Below are 16637 nucleotides of genomic sequence, written 5' to 3' on the forward strand. Positions count from 1 at the left end.
AAAACAATATTTATTTTCAACAACAAGAAGTTATTATTGTGCACTTGTTTTCTTCATGAAATGTCGTGACTCGTGAGAAGGGCGATGGCAAGACATCATTAACCGCTGATTAATAAGTATTAATGTCTTACGTCTAAACTGATATAAATATAGTAATAAATTGCAAATATTCACAAAACATTGACATTTGATTAAAAATTTGTCCTTTATTGAGTAGTTATATTTAAACTGTATTGTGTAGACAAATTAAATATTAAATTATAAATAAGAACATTGGAGGTTTTATCGCTAAATGGCGATTTTTTCCAAACATTCAGAGACGTACCAAGAGAAAATAAGTGATAATTTTTTATATATAAAATCTTATCCTAAAATAGATGTGAATGATTGCTGTTTACAAACTTTACCGTACGATTACTTTCTATAATGTAAACATATAAGGCTATTGAATAAATTATTCATTCATCACTATAAAATTTTGAAGCAATAGAGTGTAAAATTGTATATGTATTTTATAATATTGATCAATTATGTATTATAAAAGCGAAATGGCTATTCAGCCTCGGTTAAACGAGTTATAATTGGTAGGTTATAAATTATTATTTATACATAGTAAAGAACTTAATCGATTATGTTAGTCTTATGTTTTGTGACGCAACGGGTCAGTATTTTTATTTTTATCTGTCAAATACATCGACATTAATAGATAATTTGTATTTAAAGTATTTTGAATTTTATAGTCATGCGTTTTAGATAGCTAAATGCACGTAAACAGATCACATACGATGTTTATGATATAATTACACGTGCATATTAGAGAAGATATGTTTAGAAATTTTCCATTAAAATGTGTCGTAATAATAATTGGTTATCTTTAGAACATGCTTTTCCACACTAATTGCCAAAGCAACTAATGTAATGAAGAAAGGAATAAATGTAAATGTTGTATAAAGATGTACGTAAATATATTATTTAATAGCAGAAAAGTTACTAAGTTCGTGGCATTATAAAAAGCCGTGGGCTAAAATAAATTGTGAGTTACGAAACATATTACAAAACAATGCCTTTTGAAAACGTCTTTAGTACCGAAAAAGCTCCGTCATAATTGTCGTACACATAATATAAGCCATCTCATTAAGCACAAGAGAAGATTAAAATTTGGCTTTCTTTATATTATTACAAAGACGCGTATTGAAAGTCCACAGCTTACAATAATCGAACAAGCGTGATGACACTAACAGCGTCTTATCGTCTATCTGCAGCTGACTCACGGCCCATACAATTCTTAATTATTATAATTCTCTTAGTCAAATTCATCCGCGCGATAACTGCTTGGGCTCAGGTGAAAGTATTCTGGTTTCGTTAGGCGGCATAGATGCAAGTTCAATGCCTTGATTATGACTGTTATTTAAGATGTATTCTTTTGCTTTCAAGCGGTGAATGACGCTTGTCGCAGGTGCCGTAATCGACGTAAGACACTTTTTGTGGAACATTCATGACATGCGATTTCCAAACGCGGGCTCCATGTAATGTTTACCGTACATCCGGTTTTAATTTATTTCGAATAAATCCATGTAAGCTTACGATTCGCAATGTTCATTGCTGAATTACAATTTATATTCATTTATGCATTTAACAGCAGCATGTAAGTTCGTACTGACATTGTTGTTGAATTTTTTACATAATTCCTTAATTATCCGATATAATCCGATATTTGCGAATGAATAACTCAATTATTTGATAGCGATTACAAAGAATAGAAATATATCAATTTATAACGTCATAAATAAACTTTCATAAAAATTGTACTTTATAAATAATTGTTCTATATAAAATATTATTTGTAAATACATATTAACCTCTTTATTTATACGACAATAATTAAATCCATTTAATTTTTATTCGTTTATTACTGCCAATCAAAATATTATACTTTTATAGCACTTTAAAAAGTGAGTGAAAGCATTCTGTCACAAATATCGTATTGTAGAGCAAGTTTGATAAATGACTTCGATTTAATTACATTGCAAAAGAAATGGAACCTACTGCATACAAATTGTGTGATTTTATCAATTCTGAATTACTAGAGTCTAATGGTAAAATTTGTTAATTTACCATAGATAATTTTCTTTTAATAAATGTGGTCATTTCTGTATTGTCATAGAATTTATTTATACATTTAATATTGTTAGTTTTGGGTCTGAGTAAATTCAATGGATGGATGGTCTATGTGAAGACATGTGACTTATATTCCTTAGTATTATTGTACATATAAAATTTCTATGAATAGGAGAAACTGAGCGTGTGACTGAACTAAGTATGCAGGAATGTAACAGCTATTTAGCTAGTTCGTTGTATTTGAGGACATCCGTAATTAAGTCTGCAATCGTAACAATCGTGTTTCCTTGGAATACAATTTTTAAAATTTCATTGTTCTTCATATTATTTTACCCTACTTATCTACTGTTGGCTACTGTTAGGAAGTGATAAATGGACGCTTGGAATAAATATGTTTCAATAGCTGTTTGTTTTGCTTGCGTGGTAACCGGGTAAAAACTAGCCTATAATAAGTATGATTGTATGATATTGTAGACATATCTATATATTATCTATCACATATGAAGCAACATTCTTAACTCTTATTTAAATTGCGCGGACGGACGCACACTTCTAGTTTATACCGAGTAGGAGTGCAGAATGTTCATAATAATTTTTTTTGTATGTCACCGTCAACAATGGAGCTGGGGGGTCACTTGATGGTAAGCTATCACCACCTATGTACATTTGGAGAGGCGTAAGGTCGATTGCAGACATTACGCCTCTACCAATGGATTGCCGACTTCTAAATGAACAAAACACAGCAGTATGCCATTTTACGCCGGTCTTTTGTGGGGGTGTGGTACTTCCCCGGTGCGAGCTGTCCCAATACGTGCCGAAGCATGCTCGACAAACACATATAAAAATAAATAATGTATAGAAATTACATTGCTTTTGCTTTGAACGATCGTGATTCAAAATACAATGCATTTGTCACAGACGAATATATGTGTTCTTTATTTTTATTTATGGTTGAATTTCCACCACTGGGCGACCACTAGCTTAGACTTGTATAATAACATCTAAAAATACAGAAGAGCTGCTGGTTTTATCCAGTAAGCTGTTGCAAATAGCCATTGGTTATAATTTTTGATCTATGCTAAGAAGAAAACGATAGTTAAAATGATGACGACAGTAAGCTAGGCTATAATCTATTTTATATATAATGCAAATGTTCAATAGTTTCCGCAGATTTTCGTGAGAAAGTTACAATATATTTTTTCACATCCACAATCCATAGAAACTTTCGAATTAATAATATAACATGAAACTTGTGTGGTTACTGCCACATTTGACGATTCGAGTTCAATTTGCCTTCAATTATTTTTAATTTATTTTTTCAATACATTTTTCAAGCTATTATACTATTGTCTTGAAAACGCATACATTTGAATATCAAATAAAACGTCATAAATTCGTAACGCGGCCATTAAAAATCAGGACACTTGAGACATTCTAAGAAAGATATGATTTAAACAAGTGAACCACACACGTTGATAAAGACCGAACTTTTTATTGGGCAAAGCTCTCAAACTGGCTGTCAACGTACAGATAAGATGGTAACCGATTGCACAGTAAGGTATAACGGTTATTCTTAGACCTACATAATACCAAATTGCATAGAGGTTTACAGAAGTAAAAAGTGGTATCGTTCTTCGGATTCAATTTTACCGTATGAAGTATCTATACCTACCTCATAATGTCGATACACGGAAATGCAAATCTTACGCTCTCATCTTGAAGTTCTTGTGGATGATCGGATGTTTATTGCTCTTGTTAGATAAAAATACAGAACAATATTACTGATACTTGATTCAGGTATTGCATCCATGCATATAAATAACAGAATTTATCCCCAATTTGAAGTCTTATATAAATATTATTTCCGTGATTTTTTATTTATCATCGTTTTGTTTGTGGAAATATGTCGAGAAGCGTGCAAATTTATGCTCTAGGTAGCACTGAAATAAACATTTATTTTCGTCTTCCATTTCTTTAAAGTTAAATTTATTTTCAAGCATACACACGTTAGAGTATTTTTCTAGACCGAATCTAACAAGGTTACCGGAGCGCCCTCAAGGCATACTAAATACGTAGAGACACGAAAGAATTTAACATTACGTTACTGTTACATAGGCTATTTTGTTCACGTAAGCGGTAAAGGGAACTAGAAATTCGATGTTCACCTAATTTACGTTAGACATGAAAGGGTTTTACCGCGTTGATGTTGTCACTGGAAATCGAATGAAGTAATACCGTTCGTATTTCACACGTATTCTAGTTTTGCAACTGCATCTATATAATCTGTAGCGTTAGGGGTAATTTCTTGAATGAATATGCATCAATACTGCCGACTTCCTGATACGGGACTAACAAAACATTTATTTATATATAGATATGTATAATAACCTATTGTATATTCAAAAGTAAAATATTTAGTATGAACAATTTCCTAAGAACCTCGAGTCTATTAAAATTTTATTTGTGGATATCGTGCGTTTATTTAATATCATGCACGCCACAACAAAAGGAAATAAATAAACTGTTAATTTTTCCTGTCTCAGTTTTCACTTCACACGATACGAGCTGTGGAAGGAACATAATGTAAAAAGGAATGCTATAAAAATATTATACAAACGTAGACTCCTCATTCAGGACAAGTAAGTAAGATGAATTTTTAGTGTAAGTAAGGAAAATGAATTTTTATTTTTAGTCTAAGTATCGATTGACGTGGCTGTCTTATAGTGGTATACTAGTAATTATTCAAGTATCGTGTAAAAGGTATACCATTTATTATTCAATAGCTTTCGGGCCTCGGCTTTGATTGGATAGATCGGTTTCAAGCGCGATAGAGGTCTCTATATCATGTTTCATATTTAGGTAGTCTAAATGATTATTTTGATCAATGTCTCCTTTCTTTATAGTTTCACCAAACGGAACGTATAAATGTATGAAATACAATTGTAACTTTCGTTAATTGTATAGACATTAATTGATATGAAAATAATATCTTGTTTTTTATGTCATAGCGGGCAACTGAGCTGGTGGTTCGCCTGATGGTAAGCGATCACCACCGCCCATGAACATTCGCAAAGGTAGTGCCTCTGCGAATGCGCTGTCCGCTTTTGTGGGGTAAGGGAAAGGGAAAGGATAAATGACTGGAAAGAAGGAACGGGACTGGGACGGGTGAGGAAAAGGATACGGATACATCATTCTATTTTCGTCCATAATATCCTTAATTTTCAAACTACCAACTTCCTATCCTCTTACTATCTCACAACACAGTTTAAATATCCTTGATAAACATAAATTGCTTTACAAATCGTTAATAATAAGAAATGACGATCGCGTGTGCATAAACAAAGCTATTATGAAAATAGATTATGATCTTATAAACACTTTTTCTAATAGTTCGTGACCTATATATCTATTTCCGTAAAACTAGTTTATAACATTTGTTACCAGTTATACCGTTTCCTGATTTTTAACAGGTTATTGACGTACGCGAACCGTTATTTTTTTGGTTACTTGTACCAGTTATGGCAAATTTAATCCTCATAAATTATTTTTATTACGTTATGACTGAGTCGGCCGTAAGAAAGTCTTATTGCATTCAGTAAGTGAGTAAATCATGATATAAATTATAAATAAATATAAAGTATTTCATACCGTGATATACGCGAAAACGTTCTCGTGTTATAATGTTCGTTCCCGTATTGCTCTGAAATGGCTGGACTTCTTATGAAATTTTAGCAGGTCTGAGAATCAGTCAACATCTATTTTTTTATACCATTAAATGATAAGAGTAAGGTAAAACAGCGTTTGCCGGGTCAGCTAGTAGGTATAAGCTTTTAACATTTAATGATTTAACAATAATAATAATTTAACTAAAACGATGGCTTGTTTTTAAGTTGAACCGTATTTTTCAAATTATAAGTCATGGAGCGTGTGACGTTATTATTACAAGTTATTTTGCATGTTTCTATGTTAATACGAATAAAACGTAATATTGTGAATTAAATAATTGCAATTTGAATTTATTTAAAACTAGTTGTAATCCGCAGCGTCGCTCGCGTAGTAACCGGGTAAAAAAAATAGCCTATGTACTAATCCAGACTCTACTATCTATCTCTGTACCAATTTTCATACGGATATAAGCTGTTTTCGCGTGAAAGATAGTTCATATTATTTGTTTTAATATTCAATCTAGTCCGATTTGTTAGTTTGTTAGTTTCGTTTGTTTTTTCGTCTGATTTGTTAGTTTTATTCATTATAAACTATAAAGTATTCATCCATCTACATTTTTTTTAACAACTTCCATACATAACCATTTCATACACGTATAGATAATCAATTTTGAATCAAATCATAACTAACAACGTATTCAACTCCGTAGTTACGTAAGGCAGTCTTGTCAAGCATCGTCTAGGTAAATAGGTCCAATAGTATAATAATAGGTCGTAGGTGAAAGTTCGAGACCCGTAACACTTATTGTTGACGATGGTCACGTTCCGTTAATTTGAATACAGGCATGTCGACATGGCAATATCTTTGATAAATAGACTTCACGTTGATAGCTGCAAGATAAATTGCTGTTATGCTGCTAAGGATTTTCTGTTTGGAAAGGAAAAGTGGCCTGCGAAAGTTGGTTCATAAGTGTTGTAATCGTTGCGATGGGTTGCAATTATTTCATTTCATTATAAATACTTGGAAGGAGTGCGTAGTTTCTAGAAGCGTTTGTTTTGAAATAGTTCTTATCTTTATAGCTTATTCTAGTTAGCACTAATGTAGACTACTGTACACATTTTTAAAGCAAAAATTTATCTTACGCCGAAATAATAAATACTGACATTTAAATTTAAAATACATAATTAAACTAATAAGCGATTTGAAAAAGTACTTTCAGTTCGACATTCACACAAAAACAACAATAAGTTTGCAAACGATGTGTCACTTGTATACAAAAGTTTTACTAAATACATTACTGAAGATTTTACGAATAAGTCGAATTGGTATTTAGCTCTTTCTATTAAAAACGTAATTGAAATAATGTTATGTAATGCTGAAGTTACGGAGAAATCATTTCTATCTGTTTGCCTCCAGGCGGTAAAAGGCTCTGAGCGTTTTTCTTTCTTCTATTACGAGGATCGACTTCTATGCTCACATCGGTCATCGACCTCAATTTAATTTTATTGCTCACGTAATTGATTAAATCGATCTTAATAGTCATAGTTCCATGAGAAATCATTAAACGATTTTGTGTGAAAACACGTTGAACTAACTGAGCAATTTGGAGATTTTAAAACACATGTAAAGTCATAGATTTGATATTAAATTATTGCTCAAACATTAAAAGTCTATGTTTAAAGTTATTATGCAATTCTTCCCTTTATTCTTCTAATAAGACGTATTTACGCATCCTGAGATAAAGACTGCTTCTATTTTAGGTACGTGTGAACTATTGCACGCGATGTATGAAATGTGGAATGGACCTAATATAGTCCAATGAATCACTTAAAAATATTTATATCGAAATCATGTTTTATTTTGTAAATTATGGCGTGTAAAAAGGTTCTTAAAGACATAACTGTTCATAAAAAATTATGTTGTTGAAAAGTATGAAGTAATGAAGTAGAATTAAATAAGTATTTTATTTAATTCTGCGCTATTAAAAATAAGAATTTAACTGTAGTGCACAGTTTAAATGTCGGTAACATGCCTATTTAACCTTGTTTTCTTACATGAAAGCATGAACGTTACCTACAACTGACACCTACCAAAAGATCACAATTTACATGCGACTTTATGTATAAATCATTCATACAAGGGATGTTGTGAAATTTGCTTCTTGCATTGAAAACATGATTGCAATCACTATTAGGCGACAGTCTTGCAGTTTTGAGGTCAAAGTCCAATAGAGCGCACGATCTGAGTACTTCATATTGAGCCAAATAATATATGAGAAGATAAAATAGTATATGTTCAAATTGATAAACTTTACAAATATATCGTCACCTCGCCCAAAAGCATTCAGATTACTATGATCACTTCCCACTCAATTGCTTTCTCCTTCTATACTTATATGTAAAAGAAAGGTTGAAATCAATCAAATTGTTTTAATTTTTAGAAAATATACACTATGTATGCGTAGGATATTTTCTTGTAAAACAAAATTTTCTTCATAGTCATAAATCAAACTCGCTCCAAGTACTGTTTATCTAAACACAGAGTATTTAATTATGTTTACAAAATATTATAAACGTCGCTTTTACTCCTCGATTAGAGCGTGTGTGGTTTTATCTCCATATATTATAGTGTCAGCAATTTATTCATAAATATGCATATATCATATTTACTGATAAGAAAATGTAGGCGTAACATGCGTTGGGTTTGCAATTAACTTTCACTACACCAATTTATTTGCGATAATTTAGTCAGGAGATTCGCAAATGATTTCTTTGTGTACTTTTTATGATCTAGTCACGCCTGACTTTTGTTGTTTCCAAGGTCAGGAGCCGGAGTACAACAATGCTGTACTTTCGAGATCGTTGATTGAAAGCGAATTCGTCTCTTGTTTTGGGAAACTTTCTGCGGTACATTCGAACCGCTTTTTGCTGGTACATTCCCAATTGGAATCTCGATAAACATCAATCGTATAAGAACAAGACCACTTTCAAGTGTTATGTAAGTTTATGTTAATATTATTGTTTTATCGGCCCGATTGAAGGGTGTGCTGTAAGAAAGTACGAGGCCTTAATTAAAACACGCACGAGTCGCTCCGAGCGGACATAAAAATGCAATTATGTGTTAGCTATAATATTAAAATTCAATATAAATTATACTTTAGTTACAATATTGCAAGAGAATTGGAAAAGGTAACAAGTAATTAGTTAAATAGTTATATGAATGTCTGCAATTTTTAGAGTTCCCTTCCCTACCTCTAAAGAGTAGAACGGGACTCATATTATTAAGAATTCTGTCTACAGTCTTATACAGTTGAACTTTTCAAATATGATTATGATTATATATTTCTATTGTCGCCATTACAACAAATAAAAAGTTGAGGTTAAGTAACGGTTGGCTCGGTCATAAATAGGATGGGTGTAAATTTTTTGCAGTAGCTCTTTGAATTATTATTGGAACTCTTAATGTCGCGAGTCGGACTTGTGCTTTACCAAATTTTTGTTTTGTTATCTAGGACTAGGTCCTTACATACACATTATCATAATATGAAGGTACAAAGATAAATTTTAATCACTTGATGACTATAACAAAAAACTGCTGTAAAATCAATAAATTGTGAGTTACTAAATTGTTTCTCGCTAGTTGCCATCATAAAAAATGTCTATACTAAGTTTCAATTGGCGCCAATTTTTAAGGAATTGTAATGCAAGGCCAGTGGACAGATATCAATTAATTTTACAGTTATTTGGCACGATACAGCAATTCATATAGGAGATCAGCGAACATAAATTCATATCTGACCTTGGCACAATAACATTTATTTGGGTGAAGCAATTAAATAGCTAGTACAAATATGGGTGGACTGTGGTGCAGCACGTTAACACTATGATTTTATCATGATCGATTATCCAGCACTATTGCTGCTCAGTTGTTTTATGAATTATTTAATTAAGTTCATTCCCACCATATGTCATTGCGAAGATTACAAATTTATTTAACATATTTTGTAAGAGGTAGTAGTATAAAAGTCAAGTTTTTGTGGTGTTTTAGGCACAAACTAATTAGTTACGTTCTAAGTTCTTAAAGACTTAATCATTACATAAAAAGAACAAAACGTTATAGCAAATAAAGTATATAAAATCGTGGCTCTGGGTGAAAAAACATGGATTATGTATTTACATTATTTTTATTACAGTTTACTTGTATCTACCAGTATATTGTATATTATAATATACACCAGTAAATTTGAATCCGGAAGATACCTCGCGTTTTGCGTTTGATTTGACAAATTGATTTGTGTTTTAGCGTAAAAACGAGGCGACCTTAAGATGAAACCTGAGGCCATAAAGATTTAAAGGTCATCAGAATTAACATCGTGCGTGTCCCAGTTTTGGATATCACAAGATGGCGCCGATGCATGAAATGGTGGTCGATTTGCGCAATTCGCAACAATTCGGTAATCCGTAGGAGCACCCGTTTGCAAGGTCGAGGTTACAAATTAATAATTTATTCAGATAAGTATCGTTGTCGTAGAGATTTATGTTTGAATATTTAAAATGTACAATATACCTATGCGATAACTTTTGATTTATTATTATGCATAAATTATGCATAAAAATGTTTATTTTTAAGTTTAATTTTAACCACTAAGTTTGACGTCGATGTCTGTCAAACAGATCTCAGCTCTCAAACAGATGTTTCGATTTCGTTCCTTTTTTTCATTTGTTTGTGTTGTGTTGCCAGTTTCCTTGTGGTGGTTCATATACACATATTATGTTTGATGAAAATCGGTCAACGATAGCGACAGCCACAATGTTAATGTGGGTATCAAATAAAGGAGCTTGACTAGTAAAATACTATATTTAATATCAACTTCGTATTCAAGATAGCCAACAATACAAAATGAAGTTGAGGGTAATTTAAATTTAAATTTTATTTTATTTTGTGGGTACGAGTAAAGGCAAATAACATACGAAAACAAAGTTCAGTGTTAATTGTATAAAGAAACCAAAATTTTGATAGAAATATTAAACATTTTTAAATACATTTCAGCTTTACTAAGAAATTCTGGTAGATATCTACGTCTATGGAGCTGCCACGGATCAAGGTAAGGATGTTTTTAATATTAAACATACATATATTAACAAACGAGAAACACGAGAAACAAAAAAAAATCATCATGGTCTTATAAACATTGAATATTTATACAAAGATACATTTCGAACACATGATTACACTCACGTAATCATCTCGCAAGCATCATTAACGATATCAATATATAAATACTGATGGAAGCGTGAACCGGGCAATATCTCTCTCCCAAGTCCCAACAAATTAATTGAATGCGCATGAAACATATCGCACGAGTAATCAGTATTGCAAATACAACGATTAGAACTTCCACCTTTACAAATGTGCTAAGTGAGTCCTAGCGAATATTGCAGTGCATATTTGCTTTGATAAACATACGTATTAACAAGTCATTTGTTCAGTACCTGTGTAACATCTTACTTTACTATTTGTATTGCTAATTCGTATGTGCAAACTGGGATTTTGTTAAACAAACGAGCGGGCAGATGCGTGAGCGTTGTTGTGAAATATATCTGTTACATTGTACCTACATTATTATAGGTTGGTATATTCAGAGACAGGTTTGTTTTGAGCTTCTTTTTCGTTTGGAATTGTCACGTAAAACATGTAAAGATACCTAAGCATCATGACAATAACAACAATAATCACATGTTACAATAACAATAGAAAAACTTATTAAATTTAGCTTAATTTAAATACACTTCCATAGTTTTTAAATTAATTTTAAAGTCATTCTATAGATAACTTTTTTATTGGTGTTGAAATCTACAATGAGCTTTTATTTATATATTAAGGCATATACGAACAATACAATTTATAAATAAGGCAAAGCAATTGCCCTACAAAGATGTAATAAAATACAATTCCAGCGCCCACCTGAGTATACCATGAGAATAGTGACAATTAGGTGTCCACGGTTGGCCCTTAGCAATATTTTTGAAACATTTAGCAAACTGCAAATATAAACTAAATTCCAGTTAGCAACTAGAAGCTAGTTAGAATTTCATAACCTGGTGCCATATTTCGTTCAAGTGTGATGCAATATTGGATTGTATACAAAAATTTGTATGGATTCCATAATTCAAATACATTCTTATAATAATTTCAACTAAATGTAAAATATTTACTAAACAATGAAATTCGGAAAACAAACTAATTTAGATATTTCATTCAAACTCTTTTACATGAAATGTCACCGATCTTTTATTAGAGATCTTTTATGTTTTTTATGGTCGGTTAAAAATCGCTACATTAATAACTGTTCATACCAATGTAATACAAAATTACAAATAATTGCATAGATCATAGATATATAATGTCATAAAGAGATTCAGCTCTTTAACTGAGATGATTGAAATGAAATGGTCTTTGACTGAATTAGGTACACCTATTCTGACCGTATTATGGCTAATTTAGCTTTATGAAAGACACGGAAATGAAGAAAGCTACCCGTTTAACCTATTTATATTCATGTAATATACATATTAAGTAAATATATTTATATCACTTTTTTTCGTTGGTAGTGTTGCATACAATAACAGCGTTGACATTCAAAATTCAATTATTTAAAATGTGTGTTTAATCTTTTATGCATCTTCGACTCGGTCGGGTAACATACTATTGTGAAAATGTCTTTTGAACTGCGCTTTAGTTGAATTGTTTGTTTATTTTGATGATAATCACATTAAAAAAATCGGATAACATTTAATTCAAACCAATTAATTTATACGGAAAAAGATAATTGTAGACAATTATTTGAGTTTGGATATCCGATAACCAACTGATAATCGTTGCAAATTATAACAATTATAGTTTTTCGTTTAACGGCATTCGAAGTGAGAGGTGCTCTGTATCTACTCCTTAATACCAGTGCATACGTGTTATGGCGCTTGACGCAATGCTCACCTGCGGTATATGGAACAAAACGACTTGATTACTGCATTCCATTTCCATAAACAGCTAGCTGTTAAGTGTTATCCGCGCTTGATTTACAATTTATAATATAACATACAATGAGCCTTTGTTTCGAATTAATGAGCTGAAAAAACGCGGAAATTGCGTCAGCCGCTAGGAAAATCTATTTATGTCCAAGTTTACGTTTGATCTGGCGACACGATACGTATTTTTTGTTGCAGTTACGTCGTGTGAAATTCTATGTATTAAATACATGTTTTATTATGTAAGTATTTATGAAAATGTTGTAGAATGTAATGGAATTGAATTGCAAAAAATGTAATGTACGTATAAACATAGATTTATATGCATAATTACGGTTGTGTTTTCAAATGTTGTCTCTGTACTCAACTAGCCATATTATATTTAACTTTAATCAAAATAGTGATAATGCAACGTTTTAAAAATAATTATTAAAATCACGCAGTAACATTATATTATTATATTATTCATCTCATATACATATCATATCATATACATTATCTACTATTCATCCTTAGATTTAATGAATTCGCTTAAAGGTCCACCACCAGGTCCAGGTCCACTGGAGCATGTGTAAATGAGTTTCTTAATAAATAGGAATACCTATGTAATATGTTTTATGTGTTATGTGAGAAAGAATTTATTGATGCTGAATGAACATAATATAGCAATGTTTGAATACTTTCTCACGGTCGCCTCTAGTCGCGATTTCGACAATCATCCTTATGTAACACTATATTGTTAATAAATTAAACTAACGGCGGTATTCATAAGCAATTATCAGCGTTCGTGGATATTAAACGGGATATTATTACACAGGTAGATAAGAGATTGCACTTTGTTATCTATGATAATAAAATAGGATGTTCTAAGACGAACATTTGTTGTCACGTAGTGAGAGGTATGGTTACGTAAATGAGCGTTAAAGTGCACTGATCATTATGGGATTTGCAGATTTTGTTAACGAAAAATGATTAAATTTGATATTTATTTAATTCATTATATATCCCAGAACTTGGTACCTTTCTTACCAGGTTGCCTGACAGAGATTGCTCTTTAGCAATAACGCCGCCTCTTGTACAAACAATGCCGTTCTTGTTCTGTTTATTGTTCTCTTGTGGTTTCTGTCTAAGTTTGTGCAATAAAGTATTATAAATAAATAAATAAAACGCTGTTAGTGCTGGTGGAACATGTGATTAGTTGACAACGAGTGACGAGTTTATCAATCGTATAATAATCGTATCGTTGAAATACATTGCAAATCTTTGACATTTCACTTATTAATATTGAATTTATTACTAGCAGTAGTTTACAGCACAAGGAAACAGTGTTAATTAACATGTTTTAACGCATAACATAAACACTAAAGATTAAGATTGAGCAACACAAATGGCACAGTGGTGCAAGACCGCGGAGTGTTCTACAAATATTTTCGCTGCATACGCAAACACTTGCGTGTCAAAAGCGAATGATAAAATCGTGATCTTGAATTCGAATCTCGAGAGACAGCGCGGAGGTTTCTCAACGTTAAGGAGCATAGTGAATCTCGTTTTAGCATCATTAGTCCGTGAACCATTGTTTTGACTGTTATTTTTGGACCGCATCGGATTGTCCGGCTAACGAATGTGACCGAACGAACCAAGGCTGGGAGTCGTGAATTAATTTTATTCAAAAGGAATGGATAAACATTGCGTCCGCTATGCAATCTGTTTGTTTTTGCCGTGTCACTATAATTTAACCTGCATATTTCGCATACCGTAATTACGGTGTATTTATAGCTTGCGACCTCGAAAAGTGAATTCAATTCTGTGGTCTTGCTTTGTAAAAATAAATAGGAATATGCCATAAAGAATGTTTGTGCATTTTTATACTGTAATTAACTATGTAAGGGCATCATAATTATAACATATTATGACAATCATAGGTACACACACAATAATTATCTTTATCATTTGTAGTATGACTTCACTATTTCAATTATGAATGTTGACGACGTAATATTTAAAATCGTTTGAATTTTAAATGCTCCATTAATAAAACAATTTTCAAGTGATTGAAATTAATTGCATAGTTAACATTGTCAAAAATTAATAAATGACCGATGCGTTAATCGCCTTGGGTGGTCGTTGAGGCTTACGTTACGAGTGACCAGTTTATGAAGACCCTCTGGTGATTTCATGATCTTATTCCCTATAACTGATGTGAAAATTTGTGAAGTAAGATGAAAGGCCTTTATTGAGTGGTCGGACAACACATATGACGAAACATTTAAACGACTCCAAACTGTCTCAGCGAAAGTGTGCGAACTAAACCCACTCTAGCGTTGTTTGCATAATTTCTGGCAATTCATCAAGTTTATTTTATCAAATGATCAGGCAGTGGGAGGTATGTTTTGACTTGTGAGAAAAATTTCTAGCCGTGTTCGTGCATTATCTTGAAAATACATTAATCCTGTAGATAAATACGAGGAAGTAAAAGATTCAACAGTTGAAAATAACTGCGTTGTTTTTGCTTCGTTGATGAAACGAAACTTGCCACAAAAAGCTTGTTAAGACGCTTTTATAAGAAATTCATTATTTGCCTTATGGTGTTAGACCGTAAAATTTGTTTTAAATAACCTTATCAGAACTGTTTACTTTGTTTAAAATAATTACCACCTGGGAGTACAATGAATGGCTTCTAATAACATGTGGCGTGGGGCGTGTTACGTAATATAAAACAAAGAAATTACGTATTCTATCCAATTTCTGGTTAAACTAATTGTATTATGTTTTAAGAATTAGGAGGTAAGTATTTTTTAAGCAGAGGCTGAGAAATGTTAATTCTTTTTATATTGAATAACATAGACTCGAAAAATAGAGAACATTTCATCAAAAGCTCGCGTATAAAACAGACTTATGATTACATAGTTATCGCGTCATCTTCCCGCGTGTTAAAAAACGAAAACAAATACGAAGATCTCAATAAGAGTGATCAATGTCCTTCAAACAAGTTACAGTATAAATATCTTGTATCGGTGCAGACGAGGTGTGTGGCCGTGAACAGGTTTGGCCCTTACAAGAAAAAGCCATTCAGCTCACTACGGCGGCTTACTAACGAGTGTAGAGATTTTGGGCGCACCTTCAATGGAATCACTTTCTATAATACGTTCTTCATACCAAGGTGTTAGAAGGTTAATACTTACTACACTATTATTGTAAATGCGAAGGTGAGTTTAGGAGTTAATGTGTACAACATATTTTAATTAATTCTTTTTGCAAACAGATTCTGGTTCTCTATAATTTCTTTTGTAGAAACAAAATAGGAGAAAAATCAAAAGAAGGCTAATATTATTATATTAGTATATAAGTATTAAAAAGAAACAGCAACATAACATTATCATTATGAGTTATGTTATCTATATGCATGCCTATTAATCATAATATAACTGGATGTCAGAAATATGAAAGAAAAGCCGAAAACTTGTTTCTGATGTTCAAAGAAATTGTAAGAGTTATCACATCTAGTTACATAAAATAATGTTAAAGCCACAGAGTAAAATATCGCAGTTTCCGAGAAAGCATTAATTTCAGTGAAGATTATGATCAAGCGGCAGACTTTTTAAACTTTTACCTCGTGTAAATATTATCAATTCTTTATGATTGATGACTGCATTACAGTATTAAAATAATTGAGTCTATATTTATTATGATAAAAATTAGATTGACACTATCACATATGTGTGTCGACATGCAAATAATGAATTACCTCTGCTATTAAACCACTAGACCGTCACTGGAAGCTTATATTGAGATGGCACATCCGTTTCCGTCGTTTTTCTACCTGTTTCG

The sequence above is a fragment of the Zerene cesonia genome, chromosome 12 (genome assembly GCF_012273895.1).
Source record: "Zerene cesonia ecotype Mississippi chromosome 12, Zerene_cesonia_1.1, whole genome shotgun sequence".
Taxonomy (NCBI): domain Eukaryota; kingdom Metazoa; phylum Arthropoda; class Insecta; order Lepidoptera; family Pieridae; genus Zerene; species Zerene cesonia.